At 43.9% G+C, this 26,756-nt stretch overlaps 1 protein-coding gene across 1 annotated transcript in view; it reads left to right on the top strand.

The window, feature by feature from the left end:
- Window positions 1–13,198: 13,198 nt before the first annotated feature.
- Window positions 13,199–26,756, top strand: part of PHF20 (PHD finger protein 20) — a 146,612-nt gene continuing 133,054 nt past the window's right edge. Inside the window, exon 1 of the mRNA XM_080813576.1 lies at window positions 13,199–13,370. The gene's annotated coding sequence lies outside the window, so the exon portion shown is untranslated. The remainder of the gene's footprint in view (window positions 13,371–26,756) is intronic.

The raw sequence follows: 26,756 nt of genomic DNA, 5'->3' as shown, positions 1-26,756 counted from the left end.
TTGCAGATTCCCCCTTACTCTCTCTGTTCTAGTCAACTGGCTTCCTTGTTGTTCCTTAAATACCCAATCTATATTTGTACCACTAAGTGCCCTGCATTTGCTCTAAGTTTTGCCTAGGACATTCTTTTCAACATAGATGCAACTCTGTCTTCTTCCTATCTCAAGGTCACTAACCAGATGTTACTGTCTCTCTGAGGCCTTCCCTGACCATCCTATTCAAAATGGTGGCTGGCTGTCAGGGCACCTGGGTGGCTCAGTCGATTAACTGCCTGCCTCCAGCTCAGGTCATGGTCCCAGGAGGTCATGGTCCCAGTGTCCTGGGATTGGGCTCTGTGTCAGCCTACCTGCTCAGCAGGGGGCTTGCTTCTCCCTCTGCCCCTCCCCCCACTTCTGCTTTCTTTCTCTCTCTCTCTCAAATAAATAAAATCTTAAAAAAAATGTTTTTAATACAATGCTTTGGAAAATATGCCTTCATTCTCTCTCGGTCAAATAAATAAAATAAAATAAATTTTTAAAAGATTTTATTTATTTATTTGACCGAGAGAGATCACAAGTAGGCAGAGAGGCAGGCAGAGCGAGAGAGGAGGAAGCAGGCTCCCCGCTGAGCAGAGAGCCAGATGCGGGACTCAATCCCAGGACCCTGAGATCATGACCTGAGCTGAAGCCAGAGGCTTAACCCACTGAGCCACCCAGGCATCCTAAAATAAAATAAATAAATAAATAAAAAAGGTAGCTCTCCCTAACTACTTACTCCCCTTTCCCGCTTTATTTTTCTCCATATTTGTCATCATCTGACATACCATATATTTTACTTATTTCATTGCCCATCTCCTACCTTTATTAGACTATAAATTCCATGAAGGTAGGGATTTTTCTTTATTTTATTCATTATTATATCTCCAGGGCCTGGAAAAATACTCAAGGCTACATGGTATGCTGATAAACTTTTTCTCACCAAAAAAAACCCCAAACCAAATAAAAAAATGTTGTTGCATGTTGTTTGCTATAGTGTAAATATTCCCATTCTGGCCTATTTTAAGCTACCAAAATAAGTATTTATCAGCTCTTGTAAACCATTAGAAGCTGGTTCTAGCACTCCGTTGTACGTCTGTAACATGGAGTGAACTATGTAACCTGTTTTAATGTCTCAGTTTTCTTATTGTGAAATATCTGTGGGATAATAACAGAACTTAGTTTATAAAACTGAGGCAAAAGTTGGGGCACCTGGGTGGCTCTGCCGGTTAAGCTACTGCCTTCAGTTCAGGTCATGATTCCTGAGTCCTGGGAATCCAGTCTCACATCAGGCTCCCTGCTCAGGAGGGAGTCTGCTTCTCCCTCTTCCTCTGCCCCTTCCCAGCCTATGCTCTCTCTCTCACTCTCTCTCTCACATAAATAAAATCTTAAGAAAAAAAAAACTTGAGGCAAAAGTTAAATGAGTTAATGTAAGTAAGGCAGATAAATCAGTAGCTGACACATAGTGTTAACTTTATTATTATTATTATTTTTAAAGATTTTATTTATTTATTTGAGAGACGGAGATCACAGGTAGGTAGAGAAGCAGGCAGAGAGAGGAGGAAGCAGGCTCTCTGCTGAGCAGAGAGGCAGATACAAGGCTCCATCCCAGGACCCTGAGACCATGACCTGAGCCGAAGGCAGAGGCTTAACACACTGAGCCACCCAGGCACCTCAAGACAACTTAAAAATTAAAAAATGTGATTTCAAATCACATGGAGTAAAGTTTGCAACCCATCTTAAGTCTGTTTTCTTATTTGTGAAATATCTGTGGGTTAGTAATAGAACCTAGTTTATAAAACTGAGGCCAAAGTTGGGGCACCTGGGTTGTTCAGTCGGTAAAATGTCTGCCTTTGGCTCAGGTTCCTGGGACCAAGCACCACATTGGGCTCTCTGCTCAGCAGGGAGTCTACTTCTCCCTTTCCCTCTGCCCCTGCCCCTGCTCCTACTTGTGCTTTCTGTCTCCCTCTCTCCCTCAAATAAATAAATAAAATCTTTAAAGAAATACAATAATAAATCAACACCTTAAGAGATGTTTGCCAAGATTTTATACCTGTTGGAAATCATCTAATCCATGGCCAGCAAACTAGGTATTCTGTTGCCAGATCCAAGAATGCCACAGAACTTGATAGACCTGTTTGAATCAATAAAAACATTGGAAAATATAGCAGAAAACACCAGAAATGACAAGCCAATGTTGGTGGCATATGGAGAAAAGTACATATGATAAATATATAAATAATAAAAATAATAAGGGGCGCGTGGGTGGCTCGGTGGATTAAAGCCTCTGCCTTCGGCTCAGGTCATGATCCCAGAGTCCTGGGATTGAGCCCCGCATTGCCCCCACCCCCCTGTGCCTGCCTCTCTGCCTACTTGTGATCTCTCTTTGTGTCAATTAAATAAATAAATAATCTTTTAAAAAAATAAGTAAATTATTTTTAAGTCATCTTTACACACAAGATAGCACCCCATTTATTTTTTTTTAAAGATTTTATGTTTAGGGATGCCTGGGTGGCTCAGTCGGTTAAGCGGCTGCCCTCAGCTCAGGTCATGATCCCAGGGTCCTGTATGGAGTCCCGCATCGTGCTCCTTGCTCAGCAGGGAGCCTGCTTCTCTCTCTGCCTCTGCCTGTCACTCTGTCTGCTTGTATGCTCTCTCTCTCTCTGACAAATAAATAAATAAATAAAATCTTAAAAAAGAAAATATATTAAAAAAATATTTTAAGTCCTGTGTTCATGATCTACTCATTGACTTTGATCATTTTCTCATTGGAGATTCCGCTATAATTGAGTGTGATAGATTCCCACTGAAGGTTTTGGGGAGCACAAAGGAATGCAGGAACCCTTATCATCTGTCTTACCCCACTTTCTTCATCTGTTCACAAAGTCTCAGATGGCCTGTATCTCCCTGCCTAGAAAATATCTGTCCTTAAAGATGTTTGTTTTATTTCCTCTAGAAAGTTGGCCTTTATCCTGCCTACCCTTGCTAGACTCAATCAATCTCTCATTATTGCTCTTATTGGATTGAAATTCAACTTACACATTTGACTTCACTACCAGATTGTGAGCTACTCTGAAAACATTGACTGCTGCTTCTTTATCTCTCTTCCCCTCCCCCAGCTCCTAGCCTCCTGCCTGGAATGTGCTGGTTGTTTAACAACTAGTTGTTGAATTGGTTGGGGTTGTTTTGGAGATGCATCAGTAGAAAGCTGGGATGTAAAGGATGAAAGAACTCAGAAATGGAGCATGTTGCCCAGTGACAATTAAATACAGACAAGCAGGGCATGTTCCCACACAGACAGGAATTTTGTATGATTTCAAAGTCGGCTGCGTGGGTGAGCTGAAAAGTCAGAGAAGATTTCGTTGGAAAGGTACCTAAGGGCTAATTTGTGAAAGGTCTTCCATGTTCTGCTAAGAACAGTAGCCAGTGTGTCCTGGAGTGGACTTGGACTAGCTCATGAATCAATGATTTAAATGTCCAGGAATTTTGTCAGCCAGTTGACCTCACACTGATAGTTTGAAATCAGGCAGTGTGGGTATTTACACCACAGATAGATCTGCAAATACTGAAAATCAAACTTTCCTTTTTTTTTTCTCAGAGATACAGTTGTTGATAGGCCACTGGAAAGTTTTTTTTTTAAAGATTTTATTTATTAATTTGAGAAAGAGAGTGAGCGAGAGTGAGAGAGAGAAGGAGCGGGAGAGGGAGAAGCAGACTCCTCACTGAGCAGGGAGCCCAACACGGGGCTCAATCCAGGACTCCGGGATCATGACCTGAGCTGAAGGCAGATGCCTAATGGACTAAGCCACCCAGGCGCCCAGGCCTCTGGAAAGTTTTGGACATCACATTTAAAAGGTTGTCAAATCTTATAAGGTTGTTATAAAGGTTGGATGAGAAAATACATATGTAAAGAAACTTAGAGAACCTGACATAATGGAAGTATTGCAAAGATATTGTTTGATATTATCATGAGAAACTTTGAGTGCCTGTTTCATGTTAGACATTATTCCATGCACTGGGGATATAGCAGTAAACAAAACAACGTCCCTACCCTCATGAATTTTTTTTTAAGATTTTTATTTATTTGACAGAGAGAGAGACAGAGAGGGAACACAAGCAGGGGGAGTGGGAGAGGGAGTAGCAGGCCTCCAGTGGAGCAGGGAGCCCGATGTGGGCCTCGATGCCAGGACTCTGGGATCATGACCTGAGCCAAAGACAGATGCTTAACAACTGAGCCACTCAGGCATCTCACCTCCACCCCCCGCCTTATGAATTCTAAATTCTAAGGATGTGAAACAGATTTTGACAGACAGAGATCACAAGTAGGCAGAGAGACAGGCACAGAGAGAGGAAGGGAAGCAGGCTCCCGGCCAAGCAGAGAGCCCGACACGGGGCTCGATCCCAGACCCTGGGATCATGACCTGAGCCAAAGGCAGAGGCTTTAACCCACTGAGCCACCCAGGTGCCCCTGAAACAGATTTTTAAAAAATTTTATTTAAGTAATCTCTATACCTTTTATTTAAGAAATCTCTACTATTTAAGTAATCTCTAACATGGGGCTCGAACTCATGACCCCAAGATTAAGAGTCACATGTTCTTCCGACTGAGTCAGACTGGCACCCCTGCACTTATATTATTCTTAGCAATGTGACCTTAGACAAGCAACTTCACTTTTCTGGGCTTCCATTCCTTCAGCTACAAAATGATGATAATAAATAGGACCTCTCTCCAAGGGTTACTGTTTAAAATAAAATAATTCATGTAAAGTACTTAGCACAATGCCTGGCAAACAGTAAATTTTCACTAAGTTATCATTATTAGTATTTTTTTCCAGAAGGGATAAAGATTCAATGTGGAATGGGAAGGGGATGGTGTAGGGGTGAAAGGAAAATTTGAAAATTTATAGGGAATATAAATATAACTTTTCTTTTGTCATCTGGCCTTTGAAAAGTCACCACCTAAGGCAAGTGGTGGGAGGTAGAAGCTCTCTGGAGCAGGGAGATTTAAATGTGGGCAAGACCCAGTTCTCTTGTAGTTGTCAGGTTTTGTCACTTGGGTTTATATGGCGCCTTTCATTTCTACTTTAGCCAAGTATGCAGAGGCTTTTGCCTCTATTTTACCTCCTGCAGTAAAAAGGGTCCCCTGAAAATAAGAGGATGAGGAGGGATGATGATTTAGCATCTAGGCTAAATAAAAAACTTAAAGACACACAGGCGCCTGGCTGGCTCAGCAGGAGGAGCATGTGATTCTTGATCTCAGGTTTGTAAATTCGAGCCCCACCCTGGGTGTAGAGATTACTTAAATAAATAAATTTAAAAAGAAAAAGGAAAAGTGTAAAGACCTGAAAAGGTTTATGAAGTAGCAAGGAAAGAAAAAAAAAAAAAAAAAACAGAACAATGATATAGACAAGGAGAGCAGAGAAAGTTGAATAAGGTGTGAGAGTACCTGTGACTACCTGTTTCTCCATAATTACCATCCAATGACTTTCTTTAGTTGCTATTTAGAGCCTGGAATTTGGAATCCAGATTGGATATCAGATATGGTTTTAGGCCTAAGGAAACTATGGGTTGTGCTGGGTAGGGTGAAGTCAAGAAGGTGAGATTTCAAATGTACAAGTGTGGGGCAACAAAGAAGGGGGAGAGAGCTTTGGGGTCTTAGCTAGTCAATAAGCAGTCAGGAGGGAATCCAGTGGGATTTGAGCAACAGAACGTCAATTCCTAATATTCTTCACCACCATCACCACTTTTTTTTTTTTAACATCAAATGTGCATAATTACAGATATACTCAAACATTTGTTTCTTGGTGCAATTTCCATTAAACCAGACACAACCCCATTTTTTCTCTCCTTTATTTTTTTCCTGTTTTGAACATACAAGGCTATTTATTGAAACATTGTTTATAACAATTGGAAACATTGTGAATGATCATCAATAAGAGAATTATTTATTGCAACATTTTTTTCTCTTTTTTTAAATAAAATCTTTCCCCAAACCATCATCACTTTTTTAATCCTCCCCAGACCAGACTTCATTTTAGCCAAAACCATGTTCTATCTTGTTTTCTTTTTTTCCCCCTTCTTTTTCCTTTTTGCAAAATTGTTTATGAACATTGGAAACAAAGTGAATGGCCCCTCTTTGTTTGAGTTACACTTCCTTAGCCTCCACTCCCACTCTCATTTCCCCACATATTGCAAACCAACTGTTTATATATATGTACATTTGTGGATAGAATTTTTTTAGCCCCACCCTGATAGAATAGAATTTTTTAATGTTGTTGAATTTATAATATTTCCCTTAATAACTTGTCCTTTCATGCTTAAGGAGATTTCCTCTTACATTAAGATCATCAAGATAATTTCCAATATCTCTTTTAAAGACACACAGGGTGACATTGACATGTGTGATATACACAGTTGTACAGTGGGTTATACACATTTCTTGCTAGAAACTGCAACATTACTCATTTCTTTCCTTATCGGGAATGAAAGTAAGTAAGAATAACATAGTGGGGGGGGGGCATCTGGGTGGCTCAGTGGGTTAAGCCTCTGCCTTCAGCTCAGGTCACGATCTCAGGGTCCTGGGATCAAGCCCCGCATCAGGCTCTCTGCTCAGCAGGGAGCCTGCTTCCCCCTCTCTCTGCCTGCCTCTCTGCCTACTTGTGATCTCTCTCTGTGTCAAATAAATAAATAAAATCTTTAAAAAAAAAGAATAACATAATGGGAATAATCTTGAAACTGCTTCTATTTCTTAAACTATAAATAAACTGTTGGATTTTAATTATTACAAGTAACAGATTACTTGTGACATAGTTTGCACCTGTAGAGTCATATCCCTGGGGAATCCATTGAAGGCAAATTGCAGTCTCTAACATTGCATGTACTCCTGCGGCTCAGAGCTTCCATTTCTGAGAATTTTTTTTTTTTTTATAATTTTTTTTTTCAAAGATTTTGTCCATTTATTTGAGAGAGAGAGAGAGAGCATGAGAGGAGAGAGGTCAGCGGGAGAAGCAGACTCCCTGCCGAGCAGGGAGCCCGATGCGGGACTTGATCCTGGGACCCAGGATCATGACCTGAGCCGAAGGCAGTCGCTTAACCAACTGAGCCACCCAGGCGCCCTCTGAGAATTTATTATTTTTTTTTTGAGAGTCTGCATTTTTTGGAAGATTTTATTTTATTTTATTTTATATTTTTATTTATTTTTATTTTTATTTTATTATATTTTACTTATTCTCCTGCTGAGCAGAGAGCCAGATGCGGGGCTCGATCCCAAGACCCTGAGATCATGACCTGAGCTGAAGGCAGAGGCTTTAACCCACTGAACCACCCAGGCACCCCGATTTTTTTTTAAAGATTTTAATTATTTATTTGACAGAGACAGACAGAGAGAGAGGAACACAAGCAGGGAGAAGCAGGCTTCCCGCAGAGCAGGGAGCCCGATCCGGGGCTCGATCCCAGGACCCTGGGATCGAGCTGAAGGCAGATGCTTAACAACTGAGCCACCCAGATGCCCCCATTTCTGAGAATTTAGACTATAGTTCTGTCTGCACACATGTGCTTTACTATTTGTAAATGGAACATTGTTTTTAACTTGCAAAAGATTGGAAAAAACCTAAATGTCCTTCGATAAGGAACTGATTAAGCAAATTATAGTATATCCACACAAGAAACACTGTGGAGCAATAATATAAAACAAGATAATGAGGAAGTTATTTTTCTGCCATTGTACAAAATGTCTTCTAGGGTGTCCAAATATGTTGTTTGGTGAAAAAAGTAAGGTGGAGGACAACTATATAAATGCTTCCTTTTGGGGGCACCTGGCTGGCTCACTCAGAACATATGATACTTGGTCTCAGGTTTGTGAGTTTGAGCTCCGTATTGGGTGTAGAAGTTACTTAAAAAAAAAAACTTACAAAAATTTAAATGCTTCCTTTTGTCTAAAAGAGTCAGAATATATTTGAGCTTATATATATATATTTTGAACTTATATTTGAATTTACTTATATACGTATGGAGAAATCCTGAGAAGATTCTTAAGAAAGTAAGAGTAGTAGTTAACCAGGGAAACAGGACCAATGAGGGACAAGAATTTGAGGGAGACTTTGCATTGTATGCCTTTTATATCGTTTCTGGGATTTGAACCATATGGCATAGCATTAACTATATATATATTTTTAAAGATTTTGTTTATTTATTTATTTAAAAAAAGATTTATTTATTTATTTATTTGACAGAGAGATCACAAGTAGGCAGAGAGGCAGGCAGAGAGAGAGAGAGGGAAGCAGGCTCCCTGCCAAGCAGAGAGCCCGATGCGGGGCTCGATCCCAGGGCCCCGGGATCATGACCTGAGCCAAAGGCAGAGGCTTTAACCCACTGAACCACCCAGGTGCCCCAGCATTAACTATATAAAATTAAATTATAAGACATTTGAGGATTGGAGTACCAGCAGGTTTAGAGACTGTTTGTTCATTTAATTAACTTCTTTAACCTCCATTCCTTTAGTCTCTAGAGCTAAATTCCTTTCCCCTTTCTCTTTATCTCTGCATTGGCATGCATTTCAACCTACAAGAAATATGTATTAAGTGTGTTTAAATTATACAGAACGGTGCTAGGGACTGGGCCTTTCAAAGGACAAAGTAGAATAGGACTTGGTTCCTTGAAGTGGTCCAGGTGGATTTTATTACTCTTTTTAAAGATTTCTTTCTTTCTTTCTTTCTTTCTTTCTTTCTTTCTTTCTTTCTTTCTTTCTTTCCTTCTTCTTCTTCTTTTTTTTTAGGAGGTTCCATACCCAGTATGGAGCCCAGCACAGGGCTTGAACCCACAATCCTGAGATCAAGAACTTTGCTGAAATTAAGAGTTGGATGCTTAACCAACTGAGCCACCCAGGTGCACCTTATTATTCTTTTTAGTATCTAGGACAAGAATAAAAAAATGTTCTCTTCTCCTTTTCCTCTTCTCTCCCTCTTCTTATAATCCTGCAAAATGCTGGAAATATATTAGAATTCCTACTTAATTCTCCTCCCCCTCACTTGGAGAGCACTAAGGCTTGGGGAGCTCAAGAAACTTCCATCAGGTCCAGACTGGAAGACATCAGGCCAAGCCCAAGACTCAACTTGCTTCCCTTGGGCCTCCGGTGCCTTGTGAAGGTTCTTGGACCTCTCAGATGCTGTTGTGACTGTGGTTTCCGGCTTCCTGAGTTCTCACACTCAGCAGAGTGCTGCAGATATCATACCCCAGTTCCTACTTTGAAGATTGACAGCCTCAAATGGGTGACACTCTGAGTATATAGGGTCTGTGAGTGTGAGTCACAGCTGAAGGGCTTGCTTTTCTATTTTAGTTTTCCCCTTTTCCCTAGACAGACTCATTGTAAATACCGTGGGGTTGCATAAGGACAGAGTGTAAAGGTTTGCTGGCTAGAAGCTGAGGAAGATCAGTTTTCTAATTGAATATCCTATCTCATGTTAGGCCTTTAGTACTTCTTTAGCCAGGGACATTTTAAATACTCTAGATGATGACAAATCTAGTAAGAAAGCAACCGGAAAATCATTTATACAGAACTTTGCAGTTTATAATAAATTTTCTCATATGCTATTTAACTTAAAATGCGACAATTTAAGGAGAAAAGTGATGTGTAGGGAGTGAAAGGACTTTCCATGCAGGTACTGTTTTCTTCTCATTCTACTATAAACCTTGTGTGCATGCAGGGTTTCCCTGTGGAACTGTCATTTTATAGGCTGGGACCAGAGTTCTGAATTGGTTCGATAATCAGGAGATATTCTACTCTGGAACTGAGGCTGCTTTACATTTGTTATTTCACTTATTCATTAATTGCAACTATTAGTTGAATACCTATTCGTACAAAGAAAGGCTCTACCTAAGACATAGTTGGGAAGGTGAGACCAACTACTAGTGAGATGCTGGGGAGGATCTTATGGTCCAAAGATGGATGCTGCTAAAGAGGCAGGGGTAAGACTGGCGTTTTAGATCAGAATTTTGCAAACTGAAGTTCTGTGACTTGCAGCCAGTGAAGGACCAGTTTAGAAGAAGCTGGCAAGTCAGATTTCTGCAGGAATCAGAAAGAGCTTAATTCCCAAGATACTTTTTTTCATATCTGTATCAAGTTATTTTTGCCTGGCCAGCGTCAGCTCTCCCGCTTTCCCAATTCAGGGGAATATCCTTAGGGGCAAATTGCTCCTCTCTTCTTTCTCTGGCAGCAGGGATTGATCCATGTGACCTGAGGTTGACCAATCAACAGTGGCTCCGGGCCAAGATTTTTGCCTCTTAAGTGAGTGACTCAAAGACAAAAGGATGTTAGAATTGAACTCCAGCTGTGGTGTATGGTGCTGTTGGCGGCAGCAGTTGCTTCTTGGTAAAGCTGCTTTTCTGTCTGTGTTTTTGTGCAAGCTTGCCCTCAGGTCCATGCTCTAGGCCCCTAATATCCTTGTAATATATTTCTCTCTGTATTGGCAACAGTGTCCATGCCTGTACTTGAAACAGACAAAAAGAACTTAAACTTACAAATTGCAACGATTTCTTTACCAGGCTGTGAGATTCTTTTTTTTTTTTTTTAAAGATTTTATTTATTTATTTGACAGACAGAGATCACAAGTAGGCAGAGAGGCAGGCAGAGAGAGAGGGAGAAGCAGGCTCCCCGCTGAGCAGAGAGCCTGATGCGGGGCTCAATCCCAGGACCCTGAGATCAGGACCCGAGCCAAAGGCAGTGGCTTAATCCACTGAGCCACCCAGGCGCCCCAGGCTGTGAAATTCTTGAGAGCAGGGCCCACATCTCATTCTGCCTGTATCTTTGGTGCCCAGCTCAAGCCTGGGTTTCAATACATGCAGACTGTATAAGTGAGGAAACATGTAATTATGTGGGGCTATTGAGTGTGGGATTCTTGGCATTATTATGGTTGTGGGAGAACAAGTCCTCTATATGCTACAACAGCCATTAACATTTTTTTAAAAAGATTTTATTTATTTATTTGACAGAGAGTCAAGTAGGCAGAGAAGCAGGCAGAGAGGGGGGGGGGAAGCAGGCTCCCTGCTGAGCAGAAAGCCTGCTGGATCCCAGGACCCTGAGATCATGACCTGAGCTGAAGGCAGAGGCTTAAGCCACTGAACCACCCAGGTGCCCCAACATTTTTTTTTTTTTTTTGAAGATTCCATTTATTTATTTGAGAGAGAGTATAGAGGGAGAGTGAGAGGGAGAAGCAGCTTCCCTGCTGAGCAGAGAGCCTGATGTGGGGATCCCAGGACCCTGAGATCATGACTTGAACCAAGGCAGATGCTTAATCAACTGAGTTGTCCACGCACCCCAGCTACTAACATTTGAACAATTTCATGTTAAGAAACATAACCCAAGAAAATCCTGGGAAGGTCTTTTGTTATTGCAGTGGAGCACTTCGCTGAGTTTATGCAGGTGGTTCTGGTCCTCAAATTCCTAAAGAGTTTTTTTTTTTTTTGTTACACATATGGAATATTTCACTAATTTGCATGTTTTCCTTGGACAGGGGCCATGCTAATCTCTGTATTGTCATAATTTCTGTATATGTGCTGCTGAAGTGAACACAGCTGAAGCCTTTGTTCCTAATTTCCCAGAACCTCTTCCTCTGCCCTGAGTTAATGGCCTCTTCAAGCCTCATTTGAAGAACACTTCTCCTATGGATGTGGGCCATAGAGAAGAATCTACTAGGGGTGCCTGGGTGGCTCAGTTGGTTAAGCATCTGCCTTCAGTTCGGGTGATGATCCCAGGGGCCTGGGATTGTAGTCCTGAGTTGGGCTCCCTAATCAGTGGGGAGCCTGCTTCTCACTCTCCCTCCCCGCCTGGCTTGTGCTCTCTCACTCTCTCTCAAATAAATACATAAAATCTAAAAAGAGAAAAAAAAACTGCTAAAAAAAATAAAAGAATCTACTAATTTTTTTAATATCATTTTCTTTCCTTTCATTCCTTCGACAGATACACATTGAACATCTATTATTTGTCAAGTTTGACAATTCAGTTGATAGAAGATCGTTCCTAACTCTAATTTAGGAAATAGACAAGTACAATTAAGAGAATAAACAAATGAAATAATTAAAACTGTGCTAGTGCTCTGTTGAAAATGAACAGTAATTAGGTAGAGAGTAATTGTCATGGGGCAGGCATCTGATGGAGTGAAGCACTTTTAGATAATGTAGCTAAAGACAGTCTCACTGAGGAGATGACAAACAGACCTGCATGATGAAGAGTCAGCTTTGGAAAAAGCAACAGCTTATTCAATGATCCAGCAGCTGGGAAGAATTTAGAAAGAACCATAGAAACTGACAGAAAGTCAGCATGGCCAGAGGATAAGCAAGGCTGAAAGATGCAGGTGAATAGATTGGCTGTTTTAAGCAGGGCAGTGACATGATTGGATTTATATTTAAGAAGTGCAATCTGGCTGCTTTGTCATTTCAATGTAAATTAAAGTCTTTATGGCCCTCATAAATGACACACGTTCAGCCTTTCTCCTTGGGACTTCCCAAGTCCCATTGGGAAAACATTTCAAACCCTTTTGGTGTGGCTGCAACTCCCACCTTGGTCCCCAGAGGCAAAATAGAGCTCCTCTCCACACTTAGCAGTTGGCATCCTTTCCTAGGAGTTAATGAGGCAAAGTGGAGGAGGTATTAGTGCAAAGACCCCGAGGCGGCAAGGAACCTGGTTTGAGCACTTGAAAGAGTTCGAGAACGTGGGAAAGCAGGATATGTGAGAATGTGAGAAAATGAGGTTAGGTTCAGACTTTGAAGAGCCTGGTTGATAGGCTACAATGGAGATGAAACTTTCAACCCGAAGAACAGTGGGCAATGGGTTTTGAGTAGGGTTTGGCTGTGATTATACTTGAGTTTTGAAAAGGTTCCACTGTCGGTGTGTGAAGAATGGATCGGAAGGGGAAAGGGGTAACGGGATGGAGGGCATCACCATCATCTAAGAGAGAGGTGGCCTAGACTGGAGTGTCGGCAGTGGGTTGGAGAAAAGTGGGAGGCTTCGAGACGTACTTAGGAGTCAAAATTAGCAGGTGATGGTTAGTGCCCCGTCCCAGACTTCGTGTTACCTCAGTGGTTATGGGTGAGTGCGGACTTCGTGCTCTGGATCAGGGCGCTGGCCTGGTTCCCGCGCGTCAGGGCAGTGGGCGTGGCCCGCGGGAGCCGTCTCCACGGGAATCAGGCGGGGCGGGGCCGAGGGCGGGGCAGCTGGGGCGCTGCGTCACTCGGTGGTGGCGATGGTGCGTGTGTGTGGGGGGCGGGGGATACGCTGGGCGCGTCCCGCGGGTCACGTGGTGCGCAGCACGCAGAGTCCTTCTGTCGGTTGGTCCTGGAGCGGCGCAGCCGGAGCGGGGCTGTGAGGTGAGCTCGCGGCGAGGCGCGGCGAGGAGAAGCCGGCTGGCCGGAGCCGGGTTGGGCCGGGTCCGCGCCGTGCGCGCGCTGTGCTAGCGGGAGCGGTGACGGCCGCCACCGCTGCTCCGGTCCCCTGCCCGGCCTCGCTCCCCGCCCGGCCCCGCTCGCCCAGCCCGGAGGGAGGCCCGGGGACCGCTGCTGAGAGCGTGGCGGGCGTGCGAGCGGCGCCCAATCCTCAGGGCTGCCCGAGGGAATGACGGCGGCCGCGGCCAATCAGCGCCGTCCGAGGGGGCTGGGCCGCGGGGTGCGGGTTCGGGGCGCGGAGCGGGCCGTGTTGGGGGTGGGGGGTAAGCGCTAGGGGTAGCGGCTGAGCTGTGTGGTCCCCGGGAGCTCCACCACCAGCCGCTTGTTACCTTGTGCTTTGGGAACGCGTTTTCTTTTATTGACTCTTTTGGCCTATTCTGGGGAGCACACCCCTTTCTCAAGCCCCCGACTATGGGAGTGTCCCCTTTCTCTCCATAGTTTAGAGAATGTGGTGCATCCCTTTCTTAAACTCCAGCCCTGGGGTTTTATCTTAATTTCCAAAGCCCCTCAAACTGAGGATGTACCCCATTTCTCAGGCACCCCCAAAACTGGGAGGACACTCCCTTTTCCTAGCCGCCAGTCTGAACACGCACTCCTTTCAAATTTTGGGGTTGGCCTCATTATTGACTCTCAAATCTGGGGTCCAGTAACCAAAGTTTTGTGGGTGCTTCTATTACACAAATCCCAGAAAGAATCCTATTCTCCAGGCCCCAGATCTTGCAACATGGTTTATAAAATTTCTTAAATTTATGGGCTACTTCGTTTCCCCAGCCCTTGAAATCTGGGGGTGCGCCTCATTTCCGGAGTCTACTGAAAATGCGGTCCAAATCCTGAAGTTTAAAGATAGATATTTGCGGTTGCACAGATAAAGGAATTCGCTGCTTTTTTTAGTCACTGTATTCTTGGGGTTGCACCCATTTTCATGAGTTCCTCAAATGAATTGTTGTATTTCCTGGGGAGACTCATTTTCATATCTGAGAGTGTATTTATTTCCCGTGTCTCCAAAATATACCAAATCATGCCTTTGGATGCACAGTTCTTAGGGTGCAGCCACCTTCCTGATACTTCTTAAATCGGGAGGACACACATTTCTTTCTAAGCCCTCTCCTCTCATTGTGGGGCCATGATCCTTGGTTCTTGAGCATTCCTCCTATCCTTTTTAGCTTTTCTATCCAAGACATTTTCATTCTGCAGTTTCCTTTCCTCTTTGGAACCCCATTTCCCTTTTAGGTGCTCTCCCTGCCTGGTCAGGGCACCCATTTCCTCTTCCTTCCTCTGGTGAACGCATATCTTTCTTCAGCACAGCACTTTCTCTGCTTCTGCGGCCTTTTTTCTGAGCACACTTCCTATAGTCACACCTCCTGAATTCCCCTCCCCCAAGGAAAAGATTCCCCCTCCAGAAGGGTGCCTGCTTGTTGTCTTTCATATGTTTACTTTATCTTTTATCTTTCTGCTTTCTACTAACAGAAACTGTTATATCTTAGCTTGCCCTAACCATTTTTCTGGTTTCTAACTCCCTTTGGACACTGCTCTGCTTACTGGTGTCTGTAGAGATTTTCCCTTTTCTACTTATTCCTTGAGCTGGAGGTGGCCTCAAGTCCAGGACTGCCTGACCCTCCAGCACTGAATTTAAACTGGAAAGGAATCCCCTTGCATTTCTTTGGTTATTCACAGGACTCTTAATCCTCCAGGTGGTTTGCTTCCTGTAAGATTCTGATTAGATGTGTACTGTTTTCTCCTTTGCTTTCCCCCCCTATATTGGGAAAAAATTCTGAAGGAATTCTTCCAGTCTTGCTTCCAACTCATAAGCTTCCTCCCTACATTGGCTTTCTTCCTTCCTTTTATCAAGAAAAGAGGTCATTTGGAGGAATCTCTTTGCTACTCTTTTTGTTCTTGTCCCTGAGGTACAGGTGGGGGATGGATACTTATCTCTTCCCATCATTTTCTCACATGCCTGCCAAGCCTTGCTCCCAATCCGCACCTGAAAGTCTCCAAATATCTGGGACTTCTTGTCTTTTAAAAGCCTCTCAGTAGGTTCTTTCTTTTGTATTTCTCTCTGCCTTTCCAGATCTTACTCAGGGCTTCTCTGCCTGAACCCCTAACAGGATTAATTTCTCCACAGCTGGAATCCCAAGTGCTTATGGGATAATGATACCTCTGACCTTTCTCCCTTTTGGGAAGTACTTGAGTGTGCAGCTGTATGAGGCCTCAGTTGGGGAGAGAGTTTGGGCCCGATAAGCTACACTGGCAGGATGAGGCAGAAAAGTATTGCATTTTCAGGACTGCATCCTTCTGCAACTCATTTGGTGGTTGGATGTTTGCCAAGCACCTGCTTCTTAGGGATGCTGGGGGGTTTAATGATACTCCCAGGAACCTGTAGGAATTAATGGGGCTTGTGGAGAAGTGCTCTGAACTCAGTGTTGGAAGTTGCATAAAATTAACCATTATTATATTTTCAGAACAACTAAGCTGTTTTATATTTTATGTGTTTGAAAGCCCTAGATCTAAGGTGTGTTATTTCAGGAAGTGAAATGGATCCCACATTTAGATCATGTGGTCGTTAGGAAATACCAAATTGATTTAAAAACGCTGGAGGTCTGTCTGATCAGTACCTAATAAAATATGATCTACAGAAACTGAGCAGGTACTTCATCTCTTTATATGCCTGTTTGGTACTTTATCTGTTTGATATTGCTACATACAGTACACCCTTAAAGTATACTCTGTTGGTGCTTCTCAAACTTGAATGTGCATATAAATTGCCTCTGGGGGGAGGGTCTTGTTAACATGCTAATTATGATCTAGTAGTTTTAGGGTGCGGCTTTAGTATCTGCATTTCTGATTCCCAGGTGATACCAATATTATTGAACTACACTTTGAATAGCAAAGTTCTATACACAAAGCCAAGGATAGCTCTGTGGATATAGGAAGGTGGTGGTTAGCCTTATACTGAGGTATTATTTTCCACTTAATCTTTTTTTTAAGTTAAATTTATTTTAAGGTTTTATTTATTTATTTGACAGACAGATATCACAAGTAGGCAGAGAGGCAGGCAGAGAGAGAGGAAGGGAAGCGGGCTCCCCGCTGAGCAGAGAGCCTGATGCGATGCGGGGCTCGATTCGAGGACACTGGGATCATGACCTGAGCCGAGGCGGAGGCTTTAACCCACTGAGCCACCCAGGTGCCCCCTACTCTTTTTTTTTAAGATTGTATTTGTTTCACAGAGAGGGAGGCAGGGAGAGTGGGGACACAAGCTGGGGGAGTGGGAGAGGGAGAAGCAGGCCTCCTGCTGAGCAGGGAGCCCGATTTGGGACTCGGTCCCAGGACCCTGGGATCATGACCTGAGCCAAAGGCAGACGCCTAACAACTGAGCCACCCAGGCGCCCTTTCCACTTTCTCTTTATCCAGACATGTCCCCTGAAGTTTGTACAAGGCCATGGTCCCTTTATAAGGACTATTAGTTATACATAATTACAGTTAGTCTAGCATTGAGCTGCTTTTTTTTTTTTTTTTTTTTAAGATTTTACTTATTTGACAGAGAGAGAGAACATAAGCAGGGGGAGGAGCAGAGGGAGAGGGAGAAACAGGCCCAATGTGGGGCTCGATCCCAGATCCCTGGATCATGACCCGAGCTGAAGGCAGCTGCTCAACCAAATGAGCCACCCAGGCGCCCCTAGCATTTAGCTTTTATTTTTTATTTATTTATTTATTAAAAATTTTTTAAAAATACTTTTTTTATTTATTTGACAGACAGAGATCACAAGTAGGCAGAGAGGCAGGCAGAGAGAGAGGGGGGGAAGCAGGCTCCCTGCTGAGCAGAGAGCCCGATGTGGGGCTCGATCCCAGGACCCTGAGATCATGACCTGAGCCGAAGGCAGAGGCTTAACCCACTGAGCCACCCAGGCGCCCCTATTTATTTATTTTTAAGAGACTTTATTTTATTTTAAGATTTTTATTTATTTATGTGACAGAGAGAGGTCACAAGCAGTCAGAGAGGCAGGCAGAGAGAGAGAGAGGAAGGGAAGCAGGCTCCCTGCTGAGCAGAGAGGCAGATGCAGGGCTCCATCCCAGGACCCGACCTGAGCCGACGGCAGAGGCTTTAACCCACTGAGCCACCCAGGCGCCCCGGCATTTAGCTTTTAAAACCATGGCTAAAACTTCTTTCCTTCTTTCTTTCTTTTCTTTTTTTTAAAGATTTTATTTGTGTATTTTCAAGATGATTTATTATATTTTGAGAGAGGGAGAAAGAGCACAAGTGGGGGGAGCAGCAGAGGGAGAGGTAGAAGCTGACTTCCCGCTGAGCAGGGAGCCCAACAGGGGCTTGATCCCAGGACCCCAAGATCATGACCTGAGCCGAAGGCAGACTCTTAACTGACTGAGCCACCCACATGCCCTGAATGGCTAAAATTTCTTAAGGAGTTTGAATTTCTATGTATTTTGTTAAATTCCAATGCTTAAATATTTTTTGCTTAATTGTGAACATAATTCTTGTTTATACCCAACATGGGGCTCAAACTCAACGACCCCAGAATCAAGAGTCACATGCTCTACTGATTGAGCCAGCCAGTTTTTGCAGTTGTGAACATAATTTTTTTTTTAAAGATTTTATTTATTTATTTGACAGAGAGAGACTCAGTGAGAGAAAGAACAGAAGCAGGGGGAGTGGGAGGGGAGAAGCAGGCCTCCTGCTGAGCAGGGAGCCATAGGCAGGGCTTGATCCCAGGACCCCCGGATCAGGACCTGAGCCGAAGGCAGATGCTTAAAGGCTGAGGCACCCAGGCACCCCATGAACATAATTTTTAAAAAGATTTAATTAATTTATTTTAAAAGATTTTATTTATTTATTTATTTTTTAAATACTTTATTTATTTATTTCACAGACAGAGATCACAAGTAGGCAGAGAGGCAGGCAGAGAGAGGAGGAAGCAGGCTCCCTGCTGAGCAGAGAGCCCGATGTGGGGCTCGATCCCAGGACCCTGAGATCACGACCTGGGCCAAAGGCAGAGGCTTTAACCCACTGAGTCACCCAGGCGCCCCTTATTTATTTAAGAGAGAGAGAGCATGAGAGGGGAGAGGTCAGAGGGAGAAGCAGACTCCCTGCCAAGCAGCGAGGCTGATGTGGGACTTGATTCCAGGATCATGACCTGAGCCAAAGGCAGTTGCTTAACCAGCTGAGCCACCCAGGTGCCCCGATTTTATTTCTTTTTATGAGAGAGATGGAGGGGGAGGCAGACGCCCTGCTGAGCAGGGATTCCCTATGCATGGGCTAAGTCCCAGGATCCTGTGATCACGACCTGAGCAGAAGGCAGATTCTTAACCCACTGAGCCACCCACGTGTCTCTGAACGTAATTCTTTAAAAAATACTTTTTTAAAGATTTTATTTTTATTTATTTGACAAAGAGATCACAAGTAGGCAGAGAGGCAAGCAGAGAGAGAGAGGGGGAAGCAGGCTCCCTGCTGAGCAGAGAGCCAGATGTGGGGCTCTATCCCAGGACCCTGAGATCATGACCTGAGTCAAAGGCAGAGGCTTAACCCACTGAGCCACCCAGGCACCCCTCTGTGTAATTCTTGACATAGAGTCTTGTTCTTCTTTCTTTTGAATTTTTAAAAATTTTTTTAAATTAAAAAATTTTTAAAGAGTTTTTAGCCTTTTTTTTTTTTTAAAGATTTTATTTATTTATTTGACAGACAGAGATCACAAGTAGGCAGAGAGGCAGGCAGAGAGAGAGGAGGAAGCAGGCTCCCTGCTGAGCAGAGAGCCTGATGCGGGACTCGATCCCAGGACCCTGGAATCATGACCTGAGCCGAAGGCAGAGGCTTTAACCCACTGAGCCACCCAGGCGCCCCGAGTATTTAGCTTTTTGAGAGTGAGAGAGAGTTTGTGCATGCACAAGAGCAGGGGAAGAGAGAAGCAGACTCCGTGCTGAGCATGGGACCCGACCAGGTTGGATCCCAGGACGCTGGGATCATCACCTGAGCCAAAGGGAGGTGCTTCATTGACTGAGCCACTCAGGTGTGCCTCTTCTTCTTCTTCTTCTTTTTTTAAGATTTATTTACTTACTTTTGGGGCGGCTTGGGAACGAGGGCACACGAGATGGGGGGATAGAAAGGGAGGCAGACTCCCTGCTGAATGGGAAGTCAGATGTGAGGCTCCATCCCAGGGCCCCAACATCGTGACCTGAGCTGAAATCCTCAACCGAGGATTGAGCCGAAATGCTCAACCGACTGAGCCACTGAGTCTTCTAGTGAATACTGCAGGGCTGATACAGTAGTTAGCCATCATGTTTCTCTAGGTCCTCACTTGTCATCCTACCATGGGTAGGGAGTATTGAGATACCCCAAGTTAGCAGGTCATATGTGTTGGAATTTCTAAGGAGTCCTTGGAAATGGGTCTGGGAAAGGCCGATGCCTGGACCTTGAATAGAAGCTGCAGAGCTTCACAAAGGCGAATGGTGGTGGGAAGATGGTATTCTTTGATGGCAGTCAGTGCTTACAGTGCTCTCTCTTTTTGTACCAAATAAGTCTTAGTGGGTTTTTCCTCCCTAAATGTCTTAAGTCATCTGCACCTATTTCCCTGGCTGTCATCATTATGGCCTTTTTTCCAGCATGATCCTGTTTTGGGTCCTAATCAGGACAAACCTGAATGACTAGACTGTTTTGTGTCCCGTGCCTCCCCCTCCCCCCTTATCCCTCACATGAATGTCAGATCCTCTTCAGTAACGGATTTGATCTGAATTTGGCCCTAGTCCCAGCTCTTCCACTCACTGTGAGACCTCAGGCAAGTCACTTAATGCTACTGGGCCTCATTCTCCCCAATTGTAAAGTGAGGCACTGATTATCTCCAAGGTCTACCCTGCTCTGAGTCTTTGTCAGTACCTTGCTTAGAAACCCAGTGTCTGTGGGAGCTTGTTGTTAGCAGATCTTATTTCCTTCACGTGCTCTGTTGGGCAGGCTGCCAATCATTCCCTTGTCCGAGTCACTCCTGTCACTGCCTCTTTTCTAGCTTAGGCAGGCAGCTTGTCCTCACATCCAGCTTCAGCATACTTCTGCCTCCATGTCCTCTGCCAGTTTCATGCTTAATTTCATTAAAAATTGCCTCAACTTCTCATTGTTACTAAGTGTTCTTTCAGTGTTAGGTACTTCCTGAATCACTATCAGGGACTCTTGTAGTTTATTTACAACTATGTTGGTAAGTTCTCTCATCTGATATTTATTTATTTAACCAGCAGAGAGAGACATAGTAAGAGAGGGAACACAAGCAGGGGGAGTGGGAGAAGGAGAAGCAGGCTTCCTGCCAAGCAAGGAGCCCAATGTTGGGCTCTATCCTGGGACCCTGGGATCATAACCTGAGCTGAAGGCAGAGGCCTAATGACTGAGCCACCCAGGCACCCCTCTGATACATACTTAAAAAGTGTTTTCTCCTCCGCACCTCAGCTTGCTTGCTTGCTTTCTTACAGATTTTTATTTATGAGAGAGAGAAAGAACTCTAGAGAGAGCACAAGCAGGGGGAGGTGCAGAAGGAGAGGGAGAAGCAGGCTCCCTGCCTCTCATTACCCCGGGATCATGACCTGAGCCAAAGGCAGACGCTTAACTGACTGAGCCACCCAGGCACCTCCCACCCCAGCTTTCTTTTTGGCTTTGAATTAGCAGGGTGGGCAGAATGAAATTTAAAAGTGAAGCAGGTAGTTTGCTTTTGGCTGGAGTTTGGGGAAAGTGAGATGTAATGCTTTTAGTCCTCTTCCTAAGGTCTTCCATATCTGTGGGGGATCAGCCACTTGGTACTTCTCCCAGGATTTTAAAGGTGCTCAAATTCGCTATCTGAAATTTGAAAGTGTATTCTGAGTGCAAGCACTATTTAAAAATGACTTCCAAGTGCTTTTTTCCCTAACAATATACTCATAAAGCCCCAGACGAGAAATTGCCAAGGACAGTGATAAGAAATCTAGATTTCAAATAACTTCATCAGTGAGTGAAACTGTTCTTTGAGAACACCTGATTATTCTTAAAGGCAATTGCTGACACTGCCTGGAAATCAGGGCTCAGGGTGGTGTATAACTCTCTAACCTCCCTTCCTCACCCGTCTCTCTAGGAGCTACTGGGGGGAGGTTTACATTTTTCATGATAAACATTCTTTAAGCCAAAATGTGTGCTTACTTAGAGCCTCCTCGGTTAGATTGTAAGCTCAGAGAAAGGCAGGATGTTCCTGTCTTATTCATCTCTCTCAGCAATTGCCCCTTATGGGATGTTGACTGGCTAACCTTTACTTAGGGTAACCTATTGAACATTGAAACCCTGATTTGTAATGCTGGGACAACTTTGCTAGATCTTGTACTAGGTATCCAGCTGTTCTTTGCTTTCTTTGACCAAATAATGGAAGTAATGAGCTTGCAGAAATCCCATAAAATTTTAGGAGCCTGGTGTGAGTCACCAAGCGTAAGTGGGGCACTTTGTATGAAAGGGAGGTGGTGTCTGGATCCATTGACTTTGTTGAAGGAGGGAGAGAAGTGTGGGGAAGGATTTAAAATGGTTTGGGTGCGCCTGGCTGATTCAGTCTGTAGAACATGTGACTCTTGATCTCAGGGTTGTGAGTTCAATTCCTACATTGGGCGTAGAGCTTACATTTTAAAAAAAAAAGATGATTTGATCTGATGAGAACTTACCTCATGTCAGAAACATAATCTTAGGATTTTATTTTTTTAATTCTTTATTTTAATTTTTTTTTTAAAGATTTTATTTATTTATTTGACAGAGAGAGATCACAAGTAGGCAGAGAGAGAGAGAGAGAGAGAGAGAAGCAGGCTCCCTGCTGAGCAGAGAGCCCGATGCGGGACTCGATCCCTGGACCTCGAGATCATGACCTGAGCCGAAGACAGCAGCTTAACCCACTGAGCCACCCAGGCGCCCCCATTTCTTAATCTTTAAAATGGGAGTCCGAAAACCTAATGTATAAGGTTATCAAAACTTGGTAAACTGTGAAGAGTTGAGTGTGTATTACTCTTCTGTTTTATTCCTCACAGATTGTTTTTAAAATCCCTTCATGTTATTTGTTAGTTTGTATTTTATCTGTAACTCTATCAGTAGAGAAGGAAAAGACACATTTTTTTTTTCATTTTTACACAGAACTTAAACAGTAATCCCTTAATATCAGTGTGCAGATATCCCAAAGGCTTCATTGATTTATTTATTTATATTTCCAAAGGCCCTATTTTTATTTTTTAATTTTTTTATTATTATTATTTTTTAAATTTTATTTATTTATTTGACAGAGATCACAAGTAGGCAGAGGCAGGCAGAGAGAGAGGAGGAAGCAGGCTCCCCGCCGAGCGGAGAGCCCGACGCAGGGCTCGATCCCAGGACGCTGAGCCACCCAGGCGCCCCCCTATTTTTATTCTTATTTTTTTTAAAGATTTTTATTTATTTATTTGAGAGTAAGACAGTGAGAGATTGCATGAAAGAGGATGAGGTCAGAGGGAGAAGCAGACTCCCCATGGAGCTGGGAGCCTGATGCGGGACTTGATCCAGGGACTCCGGGTTCATGACCTGAGCCCAAAGGCACTTGCTTAACCAACTGAGCCCCTCAGGCGCCCCAAAGGCCCTATTTTTAAAAGTAGTGTGAGTATAGTGAGTCTTAGAGGAGGTTCTGCTTCCCAGATCCCAGCTCTTCCACGTAATCAGGTGACCATGGGCAATTTAGTTGCTCTAAGCCTCCTTTCTCTCAGCAAAATGGGATAATACTGCCAACTTCTCTGCGATGTTGGGAATAAAGTATTTGTCAGGGATTTAGCCTGTGGTGAAGTAAATGTAAGCCATTTCCTGGTATTAATAATAAAGGCCAGGAATAAAAGTTAATATTTAAAGAATAAGGTAATGAATTAGTTAACTATTAAATACTTTATTTGTCTTTAAAACCCCATAAGCAGTGAAACCGTTGTAATTCAGGAAAATGTCTTTGGAGGCCCAGTGGAGTAATGACTCCATATTCAAATTGTTTTCTTTTGTAAAACAATGATACCTCAAGTAAGGAGTCCTATAAGAACATTTTAAAAAAATGACTTTAAAAAAAGACTCCCTTGCGTGCCTGGGTGGCTCAGTCCGTTCATTGGTCTTGGTGCAGGTCATGATCTCACGGGTTGTGAGATAGAGCCCCGAGGGAGGGGTGCCCGTACTCTTTGGGGAGCCTGCCTGAGAGTCCTCTGCCTCTGTCCCTCCCCCTACTTGGGAGTGCCTGCATGTGGGCACTCTCTTCTCTCTCTCTCTCTCAAATACATAACTAAATCTTGAAAAAATATGAAAGGCTCTCTCCTCTGGAAGGAAATCACACAAACCCGCTCCACAGCTACCAACATTTATAGACCAGAGCCTCCCCCTGACTGAAAAACGAATACAGCTTTTCTTAGGCTCCAGAAGCAAAATTGTGGTCTGTCTTCAGGTGCCTCATTCCCTGTGCCTTGCCTTCCTCCCGTACCCCTGAGGAGTAATAAGGGTTCCTTCATTTACCCGTGGGTAGCACTTTCAAAGAGCCTCCACATGATGTCCTCTTGAGTCGCTACTTCCTTCTAAGGGGAGTGATACTTGTCTTTTTTCTTGTTTTTATTCTGCCAGTGAGGAGGTTGACATTTAAGAAGCACCTGACCTCCACGTAAGGGCACACTGCTTGTTAAACGCTGGGGCTGCCTATGAGGGAGTTGAGGACTTAAGAGAGATCACTCAGAGACAGGCAGTTTCAGTGTCGAGTGCTGAGTGCTGTGGCCCGGAGAACAGGCCAGACTGCCATGGGGGAATATTGTAGTGGGCTGCTGGCCCAGCCAGCCCTTCAGGGAAGTAGACTGGGCAGAGAAAGCAGCTTGTTCGAGCAAAGGTCTGGGAGGTTGAAACTGTAAGGAATCTGGCTCTGTGTGTGGCTCTAAGAGCAGTAATACTCTGAGAGCCCAAGTAATTTCTCTCTTCACGATACCTGTATGAAGGTATGAAGTTGGTACTGGTCCTATTCCTGTTTTACAGGTGAGGAGCCTGAGGCTCATGGAGAAAATGACTTGCACAAGGTTATCTAGAAAATCCTGGAGCTGGGATCCAAACCCAGCCTGTCTCACTCCAGAGTTCTGGCCTCTAACCGCTGTGTGTCACGGCCCACTCTGCTAAGCTTTTCTACTCTCCTAGTAAGTGCCCATCTTTAGAGATTCCTAGGTTGCTTTGGTCACAATGGCTAACTCACTCAGCCTTAATGGTACACTGAGTAGCTTGAACTTGTTCCATGGGGGAACTCAGTTCCATGGGGGAACTACTGAGCTGTTTTTTTTTTTTTTAATTGAGATAAAATTGACATATGACCTAAACTGATTGATTGATTGATTTTATTTTATTTTACTTAAAGATTTTATTTATTTATTTGACAGAGAGAGAGCATAAGCAGGGGAAGCAGTAGGCAAAGGGAGGGGTTGAGAAGCAGGCCCCCCACAGAGCAGGGAGCTCTATGTGGGGCTCAGTGTGGGGCTCCATCCCAGGACCTTAGGATCATGACCTGAGCCGAGGCAGCCACTTAATGACTGAGTCACCCAGGAGCCCCCAGAAATTTATTTTAGAGTGGGGAGCCTACTTCTCCCTCTGCCTGTCCCTCCTCCTGCTTGTGTGCTCTTTTCTCTCTCTGACAAAATCTTAAAAAAACTAAAGTGAGAATCATCATCATCACTACAAATCTATAAGGTAGACACTAAATGAGATGATGGTTATATAAAGAATTTAGAATAGTATCTGTAGTAAAACAGGCAGTCAGAAGATGTGAGTTTATGAGACAGTATTGATTTGGATCTGGGAGGGTGTGGCTAGGGGGCTTTGAGCTCCACTGAAAGCTGTTGTAGTACCTGAAGTGGGAGAAGGTGTTACAAAGTGGTGAGTGTGAGTGGGAGGCAAAGGTGATATCCATGTTTCTAGCTTGACACATTGGTCAGTCTTGGGCCTTAGACTCTGATGAGGAGAAAAGGAACTTGTGAGGGTCAGATGATTAGTTCAGTGAAGTTGAGTAAAGTGCCAAAGGTCGTAAAGCAAATACATTCTAGAGCCCAGTCTGTACAATAGTCCCTTTCCACTGCTTCTGGGAAGAGCACTGCTTTGACCAACTCATTCTCAGTAATTTGGAATAAGTAAACTCTACCTGTGTTTGCTCTCTGTCTGAATTTTAATTGTGGAAGGAAAAGCTTGGCTCTTGGGGAAAGCATTTCAAATATCCGTAAAGAGGGTAAGGGAATTTTTGGTCTTTTTTTTTCCTTTCCTTTCTCCTTTCCTTTTTTTTCTTTTTTTTAAGTTAAAGATTTTTATTTATTTATTTATTTGACAGAGAGAGACACAGTGAGAGAGGGAACACAAGCAGGGGGAGAAGGAGAAGTGAGCTCCCAAGCAGGCTTTCTGCTGAGCAGGGAGCCCAGTGTGGGGCTCTATTCCAGGATTCTGGGATCAGGACCCAAGCCAAAGGCAGTTGCTTAAGGACTGGGCCACCCCCCCCCCCCCCCCCCCCCGCCCACCTTTCTCCTTTCCTAATCTCACTCCCTCTCCTTTGCTTACTTCCTAATCCCTTCAAATAAAAGAGGTTAATTCAGCTCTCAAAGGGTGAGCTGGGAGGAGCCTGAGGAATGGAACTGGTCTTTGCATTAGATCCAGTCTTCCTTCTGTGTCCTTGAGGAAACCAGGGTATTGGTGGAGGGGCCCTTGCTCCCACTTGAACCAATTTTTCATCTCCCTAGGACTAAAGACATGTTTCTTATGTTTTTTAGTATACTGGATACTATCTGTTAATTCATGATGATATTGACTAGAATGTAGTCCTTTGTGTCTGATGTCCTTTCTGCTGCTACTACTACTGTTACACAACCATTTTATCTTCAGTACTGAATATTTAGTCTTTATTGTGCTGAGTATTGGGCATCTATTAGCTTATTTATTCCTCATAACAACCCCAGGAGGTAGGGGTTGATGGAAAGAGAGAGGCTCAGTGATTTTTCTCATCTTAACTCTGCCAGACAATTAGTAGAGCCAGGATTGGTGAGAATCTGAGTCTAAAACCCGACTATGCTCCCATCCCTAAGCATTTCTGACTGTCCTCCAAGACAGAACTTTGGCAAAGAGTCCCCTTGGAAACTTCCTCCTGTGAGAGTAAGGTGTCACTGGACCTGCTGATATTGCTTATGCTTTTATGGGACCACACTGTGGGCAGCAGGCTAGTCTCCACCTCCTCTGCACCGGGCTGTGAGGGAGAGGGAACTTCATTCCCGCCTGAGGCATCTTGCCTGACTTTCCCTTTGCCTGGAATTTTTCCCCTA

Source organism: Martes martes (assembly GCF_963455335.1).
Source record: "Martes martes genome assembly, chromosome: 9".
NCBI lineage: Eukaryota > Metazoa > Chordata > Mammalia > Carnivora > Mustelidae > Martes > Martes martes.
Note: the sequence above shows the minus strand (reverse complement) of the source record. Positions and strands in the feature narration are given on the sequence as shown.